Consider the following 12024-nt stretch of genomic DNA (forward strand, 5'->3'; position numbering starts at 1 on the left):
TTTTAAAATGTATTTTTAATCTAGGATTAGCTTTTGAGCACTTGATAAAGCAATTTAAATTTCATAAGCTTCATTGTCCTAAACAATTTTGAAATAAAGGATTATCTTCTGTAGCAAAATTGAAAGGCTCATTTGGAGACTAGGTTACCTATGTGCCTGAGCTTTTTTATGAAAAGATGTAGACGGTTATTTTGCTGGAAACTTTTTTATGCAAATAGAGGAATTTATTGTCTATTTTACAGAAATATTTTAGGTTCAGTCATGTTCTTATCAGGAAATTTAAATTCCAAACTCTACATATAAAAAATAATATGTGGGTTGGTACCGACTTCCCCTCAAAAGAATAAAGCATGCAAATATAGGCCACATATATTATAGAGATACTAATTCAGTGCTTATAAACAACACTCCAATTAACTATTAATTGTATTTTTAAGTTTTCTAGGAGTCAAGATTTTAATGTTTTGGTAATCATTGGCTGACCTGCTTTAAATCGTCTTACTAATGTATTTACATGAATTGGACTGCAGTTGTTCTATTCCGGTTGGATTTGTGAACTGAGTCTTGAATGTTTTGTTCTCTGGGAAGTATTCGTGCCAACTGACCCATATAGAATTATACTGTATTCTTCGTAATGCATTATAGAAATTCAGCATAGTGGCTTTCTTTACAACAAGAACTGTTTTCTAATTGTTAGGCAAGCATTAATACATGACTTAAAAGACGGTAATTTATGGACTTCAGTACATTATCAAAGATAATCATAAGAAATTTTTTACATTTGTCTGGCTTTTAAGGCTTTTTGGCAAATGCTGTAGGGGAGGGGTTTTTAAAAAGAAATGGGGATACTCACAATTGTGAATTTACATAAGGACTTTTTGATGATTTCTAAACGATGGCACGGAAGCTGAAAAAGCGTGGAGAGAAGCACAAGGACTAAGTGATTGGAAAACCGTTGAGGGAAGAAACTGTGTGATTATCTACATAACTAACATAAATAGTGGGAGTGAGCAAAGTACTAGAATCATGCAGTGTACAACATTAATTCTCTGGAGAATGTGGAAAGGATCGTAGACCAGGTACGATGGTTCATCAGGAAATGGTATCTATCAAGCTCACTCTACTATACTATGCTGGCAGTTTTGTCAAAGTGACAAAGTAAACAACACATTTGTCTACTTGTACCTAAGAAGAGAGGAAAAAGTTCCAAGAGGTTTGGAATCACACCTGCAAGGCGGAGCCTATGCCTATAACTTTAGTGGGATCAGTATCAGGTCCACAGTAAGGATACAGGGTAAAAAGAACAGAAAGCCTGAAGCTTTGAAAGGAATTTTGAAAAGTTGTATTTCAGAAAACAGAAATATATTGATCTGCCAGATTTGTTGGCGCAGCCTTTTTCTTAAGTAGCAATATGCTGCACTTGAGAAAAAAAATGCATGAATGAACAGTCTGTTCAAAACAGGGAAAATGTAAGAAAGATAACAGCATTGTTAGCATTGCCAACAGATTGTGAGCATGTACACAGGTTGCTATTACTGAGCTTTAGATAAAGTACACTGGTATTTGGAACATTTCGAAAGGTTTGGAGAATCAGTTTGGATAGTTATCGGAGATTAAGTTGGTAGTGAACATTCTCCTAAACAGCTAATCCACAAGCCCATCCAGGAATGCAGTGCCCCTCTTACTCAAATGTTTTTCCCATTTCTATTTCTCCTAGTCATTTCCTATTTATCCTTTATGATTGCTATGAAGAGGTATTCAAAATAGATGAGTACATTATCTATCAAAGTAGATAAGCACGTTATCTACTTCTTTAGTGTTTATTAGTAAGGATGCTCTGCAAATTCAGTAGTGTGGGGAAAAAAAAACAAAGATGACTGGGGTTTGGTCTCCAGTACCTAAGCACATCACACAGAACAGTCCAGATGTTCGCTGACAATGCATTTTCCTACCATAAAATCAGCATCTCTCTCTTTTCCTACTTTGCACTGAGTTTTCTCTGTCTAGTCTGTAAAGGCCTCTTACACACCCCACTTTCCCTTCTACCCCTTTCTTTGGCATAGAGGAAGCATTCCTGCCACTGAAAAAATTATTTATCCCAGGATCTACCCTAACTACTCTCATCTCAGATGCTAACATGGGTTCCAAGGATGGGAATCTCAGTTTCTTTTACTTTTGGCTTTGTTTTGCCGTTCTCATCTGCCTATGCTGAAACATTCATAGTAAAGATACTTCTGTTTAAGGTTGCAAATCTGATCTTTCCGTTCAATTATAAACAAGGTAACCAGCTTCAGTACAACTTTGTTTCAATGACATTAAGAAACTGTACGGCAGGATTTAGTCTTCTGTCTCCACCAATGGTAAAGTCTTACTTCAAGAAATCACCGTTTTAGTCTTCTACTCAAGCTCCTTAGGACAGAAAAATGATTGTAGTTATCTAACACAAGCTCTGTAGAAAGAATTATTTCATTGCAGATGTTCTCCTCCATCATCAAGTTGCATTCACCTCTGCACTGAGATTGAAGTTGCACCAATTTTCAAAATTCTTCTATTCCCCCTTCCACCCACCATTCTTGACAAGAATTTTTCGATCTCAGTCACTGCCCTTGTGCACTGTTAGCGTCCTCTCTTACTGATCCATACTCTGCAATGATGCAAAGTTTATATTCTGTGTCATTTATTGGAATATTAATATTTGGAATATTTCTCCAAATCATTTATTTGCTAGCATCACAACAAAATTTTTACTTCTTTTTAGTTTAAAAATGTGTACCCATTTGAGTCATTATGCATGACAGGAATGAAGCTATGTACAAATATCTTTCCTTTATAGAGCTATGACTGGCTGGTCCAAATTGATGAGCTGTTTTCTACTGCATTGCTTTTTAACAGAAATTCAAGTAGACACCAGTACGAGTTAACAAGTTTCATGACAAAATTAACTCTCACAGAAACAAAATTTTCTTCTTAGTTTAAAAGTAGGTTAGCAATGAGAAATATTAACCTTTTAGTTTGTTAGTGTTTCTCATAATCTGAATAAACTGATGTTTCAAATATGAATTCCCATTCCACTATAACCAGCACCTTAAACCAGTACATTCCAGTCAAAAGCTGGCTAGCATATGGGCATCCTCTTCAAATTTTCATTCAATAAATTAAAAAAATACATAATATTACAAAATGTTCTGGTTCTGGTTTCTGAAAGAGGTTGAAATCACTCCTGCCTCCCATGAGGGTATTATCTAAGGAGAGCAGAAGAGAAACTGCCACCAGAGAATTCTTTTTAAAACATTGTAAATGTATCTTAAAGTGTTTTTAAAGTAGTTTTAAATGTTCACAGAAAGCATTGCATGGACAAAGGAAGGAAATGGAAATACTACAAGACGACATTTTCCTTACAAGTACAGAACAGAGTGTAATTCAGTTTCAGTTCACATTCAAGAAGCTTGAAAAACAACATATCAGAAATGCAAATGTATACAATACGTTTAAAGACAAATATAATGCAATTGGTCTGGGTAGTAGCTAAATCAGGAAATTGACTGTAACTGTAGTTTGTTTTATGAGAATATAATATAATTACAGGGCTGTTGAAAGAGAAGCTTATATACATCAAAATTACTGGATTAAGACATTATGTTCTCTATATGAAAATCTGCCTTCAGACTCTGAGGCAAAGGATAAAGTGGCAGAGAGCGTGGTAATGGAGTTAAGAGCTCCACAGAGCACTAGAGAAAGCCCTGCTGCCAGCAAAGTTGAGAGGGAGTGCAAGGAAGGAATCAGAGTGTCGTTTCAAAATGAAGTGACACAAGAACATGGGATAAAGGAACTGCTTGGGTCCCAAAACACACCCTTTCTTTTTCCAGGCTTCAGATCAGCCCACCCCTATGCCCACACAGAATGCGAGTAAAGAGTATGAGGTCACACATAGCCTATCGCGTCCAGCCTGGACCGGAGGGTAAAGTTACCAATAGGCAAGTGATGGTCTCCCAACTGATGTGGAGCTTGGAGATGCAAAAGTAAGGCTGTTAGTGCTCAACTAGAATAAGATTTGCCACCATGTATTAACAGAAAACTAATACTGATCACTGAGGGCAAGAAAAGTGATACTTGTACATTTGCTTGGACGTTAAAGTGACCTGTAAAAGGATTAGTTCACAAGTCCTACAGAATTTCCGTTAGATTTGTAGAGTAAGTGAAATAAAAATTCTAGCATGACTAAGAAAATTTATGTGGAATACAATGGTGGTGATGAGCTGTGGGATAAGATCAGATGTGTTTTTTCATATGGTCTACTGAACAATAAGATCAGAGACCATTCTGGATATAGTCCAAGGAGCCAAGCAGAGCAAAAAAGATATGAGCTGAAGGAACGTTAGGAAATGAGTGATTACAATAAAATCAGATATAAGATGTGTGCAAAACGCATGCTGCAAGAAGAGGTAGTGTGCTTTTAAGTGGACTGGGGTTTGGCAAGATGTAAATTGCAGGGGTTGATCTATCTTAATGACAAAAGTAATGTCACTTTGGATAAAATAAGAATGAGAAATTGGGCCATATAGATACAAAATACTCTAGTGGCAGACTAGGAATCAAATAGGTTTCATATACATTCTGTTCAGTTAAGTTTTCCTAAAGCAACTGGACTGTGATTATAATTTGCAGTCTGATATTAAAATACCACCCAAAAGATTCTTAAAATGCTACCCAACATTTTGGGTACAGCCACAGCAGAATCACATTTAAAACATTTGCAAAACCTTTCAAAAGTGCAATCCAGGTGAAAAAAACAATTGTTACTTGTTACAAAGACATTTCTGTGGTGCTGTATTTTCTATCAGCACTTTTCTTATGTTTACCTGAACTTTATTCTACTCCTGGATAATGTAGGGAAGCTTTTCAGTTGTAAGAAATTTCAAATTTCTTAGGTCAGGATTCTAGAAAGAACAATTTTCCTGTTCTCTATTAGACTAGGCCACAAGACTGCCAGGCATCGAGTCTTTATCAGGTGAAAGAGGAGCTTTTCCTTATAAATGTGTTACTTTCTACCAGCAGTTGAAAAAGGCATTCCCTTTCCAGTTCAGAATTTCTACCAAGTGGGCTTACTAGAAATCTTCCAATAAGCTATAATGTGCTGGGGGAGGGAGGGGGTAGTAAAGATCTCTGGTATACACATTTCTCCTTATAGAAAAAATGTAGAATGGTACAGCTTAATACATTACAAAGCGGTTTGTGATCCTTCCACACACCCCAAAGTTTTAGCTCTTCTTCTAAGTTAATATAGAATGAACGCGGATACAACTATGTAGGCTTGGCAAAGATACAGATGTTCAGTTTGCTTGGATTAGCCTTGTCTTACCCAATTCTGCAGTGGAGACATACATTATTACTTGCAATAGAAATATGCCAAAAAACCTTAGAGTTTCAATTAGAGAAAGCCTAAAAATCCCACAGTTTGCAAGCAATACCTTTAACGATAACCCTTTTTGTCTATGCATGAGGACATTTATATGCTCATTCCACAGAGTGTGGCAGAAACTAGCCAGCAGGTAGGAAAGTGTTTGCTTTTCACAGGTGTAATTATCACTGGATGAAAAATACCCTCTGCCCTACATCTCCCTCTTCTCTCTCCTCCAGCTGGCAATCGGCATGAACTTTCAGCATCGCAGTAAATGGCTATACCAACAATTTGTCATAGTTTTCTGCTCCAAATGAGTACTTTATTTTGCAACCTTTAACTATTTAGATGCTATTATGCATATGTTAATATTTAATTATTTTATGTAATTAGCAAGTCCTTATGGCTCTCCTTTGTATAATATGGTCATTGTATTCACTCTTTTTTTTTTTTTTTAAGTGATGGCAGAAATGAACAGTAGTTCTCATTGTTCTGTGATCTCATCAGCTCACACAAAGTAATTTAGGTCAGGCTGCACCAGGTTCGGATGCTCTTCCAAAATACATAAAGGGACTTTAGTAGATTGAACTAGTGATTTGCAACTTGACAGCTACTCTGGTGTGATTTAATGCCAAATGAGCTAGAAGACACTGGATTGCTGCAGAAATTATTTGTGAGGTAAAGAGTGGATTCCAGCTCCTGACCAAATTCGACTTCCTTCTTCAGAAGGATTTTATCCAAGTAATATCAATACCATTAACATATATAATAAAACTTTCCACTTACACATATATCAAGAATACTTGTGGACAAAGATGCTATCTGAGATGTATAAGGGTAGCAGAATTTGTTCCAAAGATTTATTGGGATCTCCCCTTTAATCATGTAAATGAATAGCAGCTATCGGGTACACAGAACTTTCCAAAGGGCTTCAACTCGCCCTGTATTGCAGACTCAACTACTGAACAAGAACCCCTCACGTCTGCTCTCTGCATGTGAAAATCAATTCTAGAAATTAAAATCCAAGGGAGGAGGAAGAAGTAGGAGACCCACCTTTTCCTCAAATCCTCAATTCAGCCTAGAGAAGAGAAGGATTTGGGGAAACCTTATTGCAGCCTATCAGTACTTCAAGGGGGCTTATAAAAAAGATGGCAGCAGACTTTTTAGCAGGGCCTGTTGCAACAGGACAAGGGGAAATGGCTTCAAACTCAAAGAGGGTAGATTTAGACTAGATATAAGGAAGAAATTTTTTACGCTGAGGGTGGTGAAACACTGGCACAGGTTGCCCAGAGAGGTGGTGGATGCCCCGTCCCTGGAAACATTCAAGGTCAGGTTGGACGGAGCTCTGAGCAACCTGATCTAGTTGAAGATGTCCCTGCCCACGGCAGGGGGGTTGGACCAGATGACCTTTAGAGGTCCCTTCCGACCCAAACTATTCTATGATTCTATGAATTCCCCTGTCTATTCCTATAACAACCAAAATTCTCCAGTCCATTTCAGAAAGTTTTCTAAATTAATCTCTGGACTTTTTACATTTGCTGTTTTCCTGCGTTTGTGTCACCTTGCAATTTTTTTACCAACTGTTCAAAACTGGTCTTAAAAAGCAGAGGGTTTTTTTGTGGGCGAGAGTTGGGTTTTTGTTTGTTTGTTTTCTAAAGAAAAGACTATCATTTCTTTAGGAATGAGGTCCACAAATGTAAAATCTGCTACCCGACTGCAGGAGTACTGCAAAATTGTAATTGATATATTGAATGAACATAACATAACAACAAGGAACCAGTACATTCATAATGGAATTGCAGTCCATCTATAAGACATGCAGCTTTACAGACTGGGTAAATATTGTTGAGGAATGATTAAAAAAAAGTGATTGCTATTATGGTAGGAATTTGAGGAGTATGGCAGAGAATACAGTATAAACTTATCAGCAAACCAAGGACTAGCACATGAAATTTGGTGGAAGATTATTCATAAATTATCAGAACTGGGAGAGTGAATTGTAAGACAAATTAAAAAAAAAAGATTTTTCAATCAAGTGGGATCAAAACTACTAGCACAATATCTACTAAATAGTTTCAGTGTCTCATTTGTGAAATTGTTTCAACAGGTAATATAGACAAAAATCGTAACTACTATTCTTTAACTTCATTGGGCATTTATGCATTTCTTTTAATGTGCATATAGGTTAATTTAAAAACTTTTAAAATCTTTTGAGATAAGTTCTCTCTATGCAAGGAAGACATTATATTATTAAAAGAAATATGAATGTACATACATGACATATTTCAACAGAACTAATGCTTTTAGTGGCAATTAGATTTTTGGGTTGGTAAGTTTGTTATATAGCAAAGCCAAACAAATGCTGCACCTGGAAAGCAAGTAATACTTAGAAAAAAACCCCACAACATAGAACATAGTAAAATCCTAAACATATATGCAAATGAGAGGAAAAGCTCAGTAATTAAAACTTGTGATGACTAATGGAACACATTTTCTTAGAAAAAGATTCACTGCAGAATTCAGCATGGTTAGAAACTGCTAGACAAAGAGGGGCAAGTCAAAACAGTAAGGCGCACAGATAGAAATTGCTTGCCACAATTCAGTGAAAATCCACAAAGACTGGAAAATGTACTGTGTAAGTATTCCCAATATCTAACAAGGGAGCCAGGGCCAGTAGGAGCACATAGGCAATTAGGTTAGCCTTGTTCTAATAGAAGTCATAGAAACTATAAGATCAAATAGAAGCAATATCCAGATGTTTAAATGTAGGCATCTAGAGACATCTGAGATCTTGTTCCTGAAAGTATTTATACATATGCTTAACTTTACAGATCTTAATCGCTTCATGAGCACGGAGTCAACAGGAGCTGAGTGGTCTGCACCTCGGGAAACTGAGACCAGTCCACAGAGGCAGACGGGACAAACGGAAAAGAAAAAAAGCCAGGGCAAATGCAAAAGAACAGAACAGATGTAAATATGTGCATACATACATACACACGCACGTATATATACATACACATATGTATGTGTGTATATATGTACATATGTATGTATATATATGCACGTATATATAATGCCCAAGGAATGAAGAAGAAGAAATAACGTACAAGATTACATGTCTGGCTATAAGTGCCTTGAAAAAATAACACCGAAGCACAGTTCGTTTGAAAAGTCTCCATATTCCACAGGCTAGGCCAACTATTATTAATGTTTGCTATAGAGTGCAGAATACCCTTTCCAGTTCCTTTTGGTCCCAATTCCAGTTTTTGCACAGGTAGACCTCCCATACTTTTGTGCTAACCTACATTTTGCTGGATTTAAATCTTACATACTACCCAATTTATTCAAAATCCTGGTAGGTAAGATAGCAAGAATCTTCCCAAAAGCAGTGGCAGACAATAGTTTTTACTTCTGTAATGCACACACAGTTGTGTAGCAAAATGCTTATGATCAGATAACTTTTTGGAGCAGGCAGAAATGGTTTAATTTATTTCAATAATGCCATTCTTATTTATAGCAGCTGAAAGTGGGTATCTTCATGCTTAACTTCTATTTTGCATAACTGTAACACAAAATAAAACAAAATAACTTCGCTCAAGTTATTCTTGAAATATACACAGCCAGAGGTACCCACAGCTACCAACTTCAGTTCAGCAGTAACTGCTGCCTGCTGTTGCCCCTCTTGCTGCTCCTGCTCAAGAGCCTATGCCATCTGAAGCGTATCTGGCTTTCCCTAGCCTCCAGCATTGCATAACATGAGTCATTGCTATGTAGATAGTCAACTATCTGCAAGAACTGGTGTTTGAAAACTGGCAGTGCATGGAGGAGACATTTCCATCAGCAGCTCACATCTCTGACCACTGGACTGTCTGACACCATTCTAGCCAGGCTCCCCATCACAGAGAGTAACTTTGAGTCCAGAAGATCAATGCCACTTGTTGAAGACACATGGTTCAACACTCCTGGTGTGACCAGGAAGCCTGTCCAGAATTTTCAGAGGCAGCCAGCCATATTTGAGAATGTGGCTCACCACATCTAGCACCTTCAGGAAGCCTGTGGAGCCTGCAGGCCTTAGCTTGTACTGATCAGCTGGCAACAAGTCTGGGGTCAGCGTGTCTGGAAGGAACATGCTGGTTGCTGAGGCCTTCATCTAGTGGCAATTGATTCAGCAACCAGAGTAGAATCATAGAATCATTGAGGTTGGAAAAGACCTCTAAGATCATCGAGTCCAACCGTCAACCCAACACCACCATGTCCACTAAACCATGTCCCTAAGCGCCTCATCTACACGTCTTTTAAATACCTCCAGGGATGGGGACTCAACCACTTCCCTGGGCAGCCTGTCCCAATGTTTAACCACTCTTTCAGTAAAGAAATTTTTCCTCACATCCAATCTAAACCTCCCCTGGCACAACTTGAGGCCATTTCCTCTCATTCTATCGCTAGTTACTTGGGAGAAGAGACCGACACCCACCTCGCTACAACCTCCTTTCAGGTAGTTGTAGAGAGCAATGAGGTCTCCCCTGAGCCTCCTTTTCTGCAGGCTAAACAACCCCAGTTCCCTCAGCCGCTCCTCATAAGACTTGTTCTCCAGACCCTTCACCAGCTTCGTTGCCCTTCTCTGGACACGCTCCAGCACCTCAACGTCCTTCTTGTAGTGAGGGGCCCAAAACTGAACACAGTATTCGAGGTGCGGCCTCACCAGTGCCGAGTACAGGGGCACGATCACTTCCCTACTCCTGCTGGCCACGCTATTTCTGATACAGGCCAGGATGCCATTGGCCTTCTTGGCCACCTGGGCACACTGCCGGCTCATATTCAGCCAGCTGTCAACCAGCACCCCCAGGTCCTTTTCCGCCAGGCAGCTTTCCAGCCACTCTTCCCCAAGCCTGTAGCGCTGCATGGGGTTGTTGTGGCCGAAGTGCAGGACCCGGCACTTGGCCTTGTTGAGCCTCATACAGTTGGCCTGGGCCCATCGATCCAGCCTGTCCAGGTCCCTCTGCAGAGCCTTCCTACCCTCGAGCAGATCCACACTCCCGCCCAACTTGGTGTCATCTGCAAACTTACTGAGGGTGCACTCGATCCCCTCATCCAGATCATCGATAAAGATATTGAACAAGACCGGCCCCAAAACTGAGCCCTGGGGAACACCGCTCGTGACCGGCCACCAACTGGATTTAACTCCATTCACCACAATTATTCACCACAAGTAATTTAGGTCAGAGGGACATGAAAGCCCTGCTAACTTCAAAGTTAGATCAGATTGCTTAGGGCATTTTCCAGCTGAGTGTTGAAAATCTCCAAGGATGACGATGGATTTCACAGCCTGTCTGGGGCAAACTGTGCCAGTGCTTAAGGTGACAAATGTTCTTTCCCTTAACACTGGTCATGCTGCATTTCCCATATTTTACCTTGTGACCATCACATCTTGTGCTTCAGCTCTGCACTCCTCAGAAGAATCTGGCTTTGTTTCTGCAACCCTCTTCTCTCCTGGCTGAGCAAGCTCAGATCCTTCAACCTCACCTTGTGTGCCAGGTACCCCAGCCCTGTCTTCCCTCTGCTGCACTCTCTACAGTTTGTAGATATCTCTTGTACTGGGATGGTGGGAGGGTTTGAAACTCAACAGAGTACTCCAGCTGCAGTCTCTTGAGTGCCAAGTAGGTGGGATTACTCACTTGATCTGCTGTTTACACTCTAGGAGAGCCGAGTATGTTGTTAGCTTTCATTGCAACTGCTGACTTCTGACCAGCTTCATCACCACAGTCCCCAGGCCCTTGGCTCCAGAGCTGTCACCCAGACAGTTAGTTACCCCAGCCTGCACTGCTGCTCCACATAAAGGACTTTGCATTTGCCATTGTTGAACTCTATAAGGTTGCCATGGGACCATCAAGGCCTCTCACAGTGGCACCCCATCCTCCAGTGCATCTACCACTCCCCACATTTTGGTGCCATCCACAGCTGTGCTGTTAAGGTACATGCCACCCCATGGGTCAGTCCATCGATGACTGTGTCAGACAGCATTGGCCCCAGTGTCAACCCTAAATAAGCAAGGTGAGGTGTGAGGGTGGTGGTTCCTCCAAAAGGAAGGCCACCATGATAGCATGATGGTCAGGTGTGAGAGGAAACCTAATAAGCTCCCAGAAGCATGGTTAGACTTGTTCTAACCACGTTCTAATGTCCGTCACCTCTTGCCTTCATGTTCCTTACAGAGCTTCAGTGATTCTGACTGTGGATTTGCTCCAGGATGATCTCCAGTACCCACTGCTTGGACAACCTGAATTTCACAATCCTGGGCCTGATGATTGGTGTGTCTGGCGCTGAAGTCTTCTCCTTTTCTCCACTTGTTCCTGGAAAAGTAAAGATATGAATAATGCACATTCTTATTTCTGGGGATGCACAATATTCTATACTGCTGCATGTACCAGCTGCTTAAGAAATCAGTATTCTATTATGAGCATGGCTGGGGTGGGCTCATTCCTTGGAAGACAGGACTTGCGTCAAAGCCTAAAAGTATGGAACTTAAAGTATAGGTTTTCAAAGCCTTCTCTAAAGACTCCCATCACTTAACTATCATATGAAGTCAGGCAAAGTTTGAAAATGCTGAGGTATTTGAAAGCAAAAAACAA

The sequence above is a fragment of the Aptenodytes patagonicus genome, chromosome 2 (assembly GCF_965638725.1).
Source record: "Aptenodytes patagonicus chromosome 2, bAptPat1.pri.cur, whole genome shotgun sequence".
Taxonomy (NCBI): Eukaryota; Metazoa; Chordata; class Aves; order Sphenisciformes; family Spheniscidae; genus Aptenodytes; species Aptenodytes patagonicus.